We start from the raw sequence: 7,399 nt of genomic DNA, 5'->3' as shown, positions 1-7,399 counted from the left end.
TTACTTTGTCTTCAAAGTTAGTTGCTTCAGAGGACAGTACAGGACATCCCCAGTTTGGCAGTTCCAGCAACAAGCGGCCCAGCAGCTGGGAGTCAGCTCACCTTTGCTCGCAGCACTGATGCACAAGTGTTGGTGAAGTCACTCCACAGAGGTACAATTCAAACTGGATGATCTTATTGATAACACAGATAGTCCACTGTGCTCCAGTGTTACTATGGGGCAACCACAAGCCTGCTCAGTGAGCCAACCCTTACAGTCCTGTAATGTGTTTAACAATTTCTTACTTGGAAATTGATCTAAGTCACATTTCCTGTCTATCTTCTCCCCCTCCATCCCCAGTTTCACCTTTTAATTCTCTTTTCCAGCACTCCCCGAGCATTGGTGAGACATGAAGCATCGCTCACCACCAGCAGATGCTGCAAGCAATAGGGCTGGATGGTTCTTCAGTCTCTTGTTGAGGCTGCTGGAGTTTCATCAGGGACCTGTTTGTGTGGGTTTGGTATCTTTATCACTGTTTATAGCATCAGAGCTCACAGCATCTTTACTCACCTACACTAGCTATAGATACAGCTCATCCCTTGCACATCACACCCTCCAGTCTTCAGCCACCACAGACCAGCTTTCCCCAGGGAGCCCAGACTAAGACCTGAGCAAAGGTTTGTGTGTCCCAGCTCAGCCCCCACAAGCACTACAAAGATACCATTAAGGAGAAAATGGACATAGCTGGCTTGTAAGAAAGACCCCTATGGCGTGAGAAGCCTACAACCTTCTCCTGCAGGAGGTCTCAGGTGTCCCCACCCACACCACCAGGCTTTCCTAAGGACCAGGCACAGCACACCTCACCCAGACTGCATCCCTCAGCTTTCTGAGCAGCTACTGATGCTCTTGTGTGCCCTGAGCCAATAAAAGCAGCAGAGGAAGAGCAGAAGGATCATGGAAGAAAAAGTCCTCCCAAGGCTCAGTATAACAACACAACCCCCAGCTGCTCTGCAGCTATTTATGCAATTTCCAGGCTCCCTCTAACTGGTCCCCAGGCAAACCCAGTGCACCTGAGTCAGACCAGCGAGCAGTATTAACCCCCGGGTTCAGCCACCCTCAGCACTAGGCTCTACAATGAGAATGCAGTCCTGAGCCTTGCCTAAGGCTGCAGAGCTTTGTCTGAGCTACAAAACTAATGTTTAAATTTCTTCTATCTGTAAGCAAGCACACCAGCATGTCTGGGGCACTGCCTGATGGTATCTCAGACAGGTGCTGGCTTCAGATTTCTCCCTTCATCATTGTGCTTTGTTTCTGCACTGGCACCTGTACTCTGCCCCAGAAGTGGACACATCCTGACAGAGAGTGAAATCACCTGTGTGCAAATCGTTTTGTGATGCTAGAAGCATTCAGTATCAATTTTTATGCCCAAATACACCCCCAAAGAGCTCACTCATGAATGAATAATGCAGAAATTGCTCTCCTCAAATACAGCCCAGGGCACTATCTCTCTCTGCCTGCTTCCCCCCTCAGGACTAACAATCTTCTGCTTCTTCCAAACCTACAGCTACTCATCAGCTGAGTTTCTGTGTCTTGGAGGGGTTGGTTGGGGCATGAGTAAGAGACAAAACGTGACTTGAATGACATTGTAAATGTGGTTGTGCATAAAAGCACAAGCCACAGCAGATTTTGAAGATAACTAATGGCCCATTGCTGGGCCTCATAAATGCACTCCTGTCTCCAGGTATGTGATCTATAAGCTATGTTCCCCCTCCAGCCTACAGAACATGTTATGCATTGCCTGCCATTCGCGGGGTCTCTGCACACCTCCTAACGACAGGCGGAGGATGATTAACAGGTTGCTAATGAGAGCAAAGCTGGTGTTTGTCGATAGTACTCCACAGCGAGACCCACGCAGCCCACATGAAGAATGACTGCTGCCAGGCTGGTTTGGAGTAACACACAGAGGCAAAGAGCCTGCAGTCCTGTCCCCCGTTCCCTCCACCGAATCCTCTCCTACACGGTGCATTCCCACAAATTTTCAGTCCTCGTATTGCCACTCCAAGGGATGGTCAGCAGAAGGGAAGCTCAGAGTTCCTTCAGCTGGCCACATTAAAGGCAGCAGCTCTAGGAAGCATATTTATCAGTTAGCAGGTCAACGACTTCAATATTTGTATTGCCATGATGACTAATGGCTCGGCGCTTCCAACGCCAGAGCATCTCGCCTTGCCAGTCATCCTCACCATGAGAAAGTGATACTAAGGGAAACTGAGGTAGGGGACACGGGGCCAGTGCCACACTGTGTGTGAAGTGTGGCTTTTCAGGCATAGCACACATCCAGCTGTGGCTGCAGGGGCCTGGGGGGTCTACTGGCCCCAAGGGAAAATGGGCCTCCCGCTCCTCTGGTGGCAGGAAGTTTTGGGTTCCCCAGGCCATTGCTTTTCAGGCTTCCCAAGAGGAGAAAGAAGGTGTGTTTAGAGCAGAAAATTGCGCAGGCAGAACAGGGGCTGCAGACACAAATGCTAGGAGCTACAGGAATCACAGTGAACCCTGGCCATGTGAGCAGGGGCTGGTCCTCACATCAATGACTCATGTCATGGTTCGACACCCACCAGCTTCAGCCAGGTCAAGCTTTTGGAAAGGAAAAAAGAGAAGCAAACAATTCTCTGAGATTTTTCTGGGTCTTTCTTGGTTTTTTCTTCATTTTTTTTTTTTTTTTTTCCCAGGCAAGCAGGGTCCTGCAAACAAACTGTTGATTGAGCTCAGCCGGCTCACGTTATCTGTGCTCGGGAGCACAGCACAGCGTGCAGTCCCCTCCAACGCCACGGATTTGCTATCATCCCCTACCACCCGCATAATCACTTCAGTCACGCCACGCTCTGCCCCCGCTGCAATTTCATAGCCTCTCGGTCGGGGAGAAATCACAAAGGTTTGGGCTTGTCTGAAAGCATTACAACCCTGCGCTGCCTTTTAAAAGGACACTGGTTTGCATGGAGAAGGATTGGCCACAGTAAGACCCTCGCAGGGTCCAGAGCTCCCTGGTGACCTGCTTTGCACTGAGAAAGTGGCTTGGACAAGCAAAGGGTGCTGGGTCTGGGCACTTGGGGATATAAACCAGACACCTTCTCGTATCAGGACCTTCCCTGGACTGGGGAAAGCATGGACCTGTGAGGCAGAACCGTAGCCTTCAAAGCCTGGCCCTGCTCCAGCTTTCCTCTGGCCTTCCTAAAAAAAGGTTCAGAGGTCTTTTTCTCTCAAAGGTGTGGAAAGGATGCTCTGCTGCCTGCCTCTGTGGGTACCAAGTGCCTACAATCTTCACAAGTCTTGTGCCTGTCCTTCAACAGCAGCATAGACACAGTCAAGCCTGTATCCCATGATGATGGATAATGCTTCGGTACCTCAAAAGCATTTAGGCACTTCCCTCCCAGTGAAATACAAAGGGGAGCAGTACCAAAATACCCATCAAAGTCAAGGCCAGCACACATGGTTAAACACCAGCACGAAATCACAGCTCTGAAAGCTGCCAGGAGCCAGTGATGGGACCCAGCAGTAGAAGATATATTTGACCAAGCCAATATATGACACAACTTTTTGATTTCTCTAGTTTTGTTTCAGTGTTATATGCAACTCTTTCTCTGTGCACCCTTTTGGGCTGCCCTGAGCATCCACCTGTATCAATACAGGAGGAAATGCCAGGTTGCTGAAACAATCCCGATCATCTCATATCAGTTGTGAACATGCTCTAATGGTCAGGGTGCATCCCATGACCTGTCTCACGGTGTGCATGGGAGCAGAGAATGGGGCTGAAAAGGAGGAAAAGAGGGCTCAATGTTTCCATTCACAGCTCTATAGATTTGATTTTCTCTTGCAGCCAAATGAAGCATTGATTTATTGCAAATAGCCACTGGGCTGTGCTGATAGTACACCAGATTTTTTTTTACGTACCTTCTAGTGGATGCTGTGTGCTACCTCAGCAAGTCACCTCTGCAAAGGGCTGTGGCGTGAACCTTACTCAGGACAACTGCCGGAGGAGGGACAACATGGTCCAGGGACAGGGAGGCAAAGCTTGGTGCAACTCAGCTATCCCAAAAAGCCATCCCACCTCTCCTTATCCAGCCCACAGGGCAGAATTCCCCCCGGGAACTGCCTGCAAGGAGCAGTTTTCAAAGCTCCCGGAGCCCAGCGCTCCCCGAGCTGCCCCGGCGTCCCAGGACCCCGTGTCCCAGCGCCTCCGGCCGCTGTCCCCGCCACCCTCCCCAAGCAGAGATTCAAGTGCCACCTAGTGGCAGGCGGGCCCCGTGGGACACACGGCCACCCCCCGGGCAGCCTTTCACCTCTGGGATCGCTGCCTCCACGCTGTAATTCCCTCTTCTCCACAGAGCCTCCCTCTGCCATCACACTCCTTTTCACACCTCTGTGTAGCCTCCTTTCTCCATGGGTCTCCTTTTTACCATTGCCATATATCCTCCTTTTCCCGTGCCTGTACAGCCTCCCTCTCTGTCCCTCCATGTGGGGCCACCTCCGCCTGGGACTGTCACACAGCACCATGCAGCAGCCACCAAGGAGAGGGGAGAGCAAACCCTCAGATGGACTTGTCTCACCCCAAGCTCACAAAGCATGGAGATGGCTTTGCAAAGGGACTGCCTGCCCTGTTCAGACTCCTGAGTGTCTCTGTTGTCACCTCTGTGCTCTGTCCCCCAGTTACATCCCCAAGGTGGGTCTTGCTGCCTCCAAAGCACTGGGGCTGCAAAGAGAACCAACAGCAGGGTGCTGTGGGCCTCACCATCAGCTCCCCAAGGACAGTTTTGGTACAGCCTTGTCAGTGGTAAGAGCCACGAGGGGGCTCTAGGAACTCATCTGAGCTAGAGGGGAGATGCCAGGAGCAGAGCTTGTATCTCCTGGAGGATGGAGGAGAGATGCTAGGAGCAGAGCTCACATTTCCCGGAGGATTCCTCCAACATCCAGAGTGGAGGAGAGCAGGAGAGATGTCACAGCTCTGTTGAGGAGTGGCATCTGCCAGTACTTTGGTTCCTGTCACATACATCATGACAAGGAGCAGCGCACGTGTCGCAATGTACCCAATACGGAGCCTGCGAGGGGCTGAGGCGTGAGCTGTTGTGGCCTGACCCAGGGGCAGCAGGGCCACAAGCTCTTGCAGAATTCTGGTGTTAAGTGTTTGATCATTTACACCAGCTGTGGGTTCATCCCACAGTCTTATTCCTGCAGATCCACATTTATCCCTCACAGTTGTTTTATCCCTGTCTAACTCCACCGAGCATAGGGGTAACACTGCTGAACTCACTCCTCGGTGAGCATCAGGGATGTGCAGAAGTAACTCCAGGGATGACCTCTTCAAATATGGGAGACATTGGTGAGAAAGCAGGTCCAAGTCTGTCAGCTGGTCTGTCACAGTCTAACTCCACTGTCCCATCAGCACTTGGGAAAGAAAACACTCCTCATTAAGGACTCACCATGCCCACTCTTACTGCGTGGTGAGACCTCAGATAACATTTTTGCAAGTGCCCCAGTAAGGTGGGGACAAGACCCAACATTGCTGGCATCACTGAGGTAGCTATCTGTTAGCTGAATGTTTTAGGTAAAGAGCAGATAACAGTGTACGTGAGACAAGGTGACCCTTGCCTGGCACCCTGGCTGGCCGGCACCAGAACCTCCTCTCAGTGACCTATTTTTCCCTTTCCTCATGGTGGACACTTCACACAGACAGGTGGCCAGGCCTGACCATGGTGGGCCCTCCTCTCAGACAGGTGGGAATAACTCTGGAGAAGGCATTGTAGCCAGAGCAATTACCCAGGCCAGCTAATTAGGGCTCCAATAGGACTGGAGACCTGAGCCACCTAGGAGGGGGCTGGAACAATGCAGGTGTTGGGGCTGGGGTTTGGGGCAGGAAGGAATGGAGATGCATGAGGCTGAAGTTAGCTTTAGACACTTGGGAACAGCAGAAGTGAGGTTGTGGCCATTCAGCCACTGCCTCTCAGCTTTCTTCAGGAGCCTACACTGTCTGAGGTCAGATTTGGACAGAAAAAAACCCCTGATCCCTGGCCTGATCAGTGTGAGCCTGCAGAGAGGTACCATTCTGGTTTGGGAGGCTAGTGGATGGGGACAAGCACTGGGGCAAGGAAATTCCCCAGGATCTGGCAGTCTGGCAGGAAAATCAGCTCAGAAGAGGGCTCCCGATGGGATATGCAGTTACATGCCTCTTGGGCATCCTCTGCCGCCTTCCAGAGCCCACAGGGTCAGCGTGGACACTTTAAGCCCATGCTACACCCGACAACATGGTCCAAAACCATGCTGAGCTTCTGCTGCCACTTCATGTGTCCCAGTCCAGCCTCACAGTGTAAACAGAGACTTTGACCCCCAGTAATCTGGCTTGAAAGAAGCAGCAGCAAGCAAAGAAAATGACACTTCAGAATTAAAGTTGCCCCTGAATTAGAGGAACTGTTCCAAAAAGCTATGGAAGGCTGTTGCGATGGAAAAATGAGGGTATGAAGGACCTACCCTGCAGAACAGGTAGAGAAAAAATAGATCACAATGTATTCAGGGCTCAGACAAGACCACACTTGCTTGCAAAAAATAAAGCCTTGCATTTGACACATTGCTTACATATTAATTAGTTTGATCAGCTTGCCTGGGTGTGTTAGCATGAGTGAGAGCTTGTGCCTGTACAGTGATGAGCTGTTAAAACCTCCACAATAGAGCTACAAATAATGGCAGACTGAGATCTTCCCTTTGCCCACAGCCTTTCTGCTGTTCTTCTAGTGCTTTTCCACTCATTTTTCTATTTTACTTCACTGTGTCTCCCAGGTACTATTTCTCCCCAAGTGCAGAACCAGAGGTCCACAGGAGCAAGAGAAGCAGCTTCTGCACAGGAAGCCAAAGAACTGTCACCCCCCAGAGCACAAAGACAATAAATGGAAAAGGAGGAAAACTCTATTTTCTTCACTAAATCCCCTTCTTTCCCAGCTTCTCCAGGATGGCTGGAGGGGCAGCAGCCACTGCAGAGGCTGGAATTAACATCGCCCCTTTAACAGCAGCGCCGCAGCCTGACTTCAGCCAACTGAGGAGGGCTGGGAGCTGCTGCTCCAGGAGTGATGCCAACACATCCCTGTTTCCCTGCTTCTTCCCCGCTCTTGTTTGTGTGCCTTTTAACGTGCCACATATGTATCCGTGCCTGCCAGTGGATGTCTGCAGGGTTTACATTAACCAGCTCAAGCTGAGGTTGGTAAACAGCTATTAAAGTTTTGCTCTTCCTGTCTCCAAGGGTGTCAGTTCTGGACAAGGGAATCACTTGCATCCTTTAATTTCCTACAGGCTATTCCCTTGTTTGTAGGCTCGAATGGATTTTCCCATTTAGATATGCAGACAACAGGGGTTCGGGTTGGTCTGTGCCTGGCACAGGGAGGGG

This window comes from Nesoenas mayeri, assembly GCF_963082525.1.
Source record: "Nesoenas mayeri genome assembly, chromosome: 9".
Taxonomy (NCBI): Eukaryota; Metazoa; Chordata; class Aves; order Columbiformes; family Columbidae; genus Nesoenas; species Nesoenas mayeri.
This window is presented reverse-complemented; position numbering follows the sequence as displayed.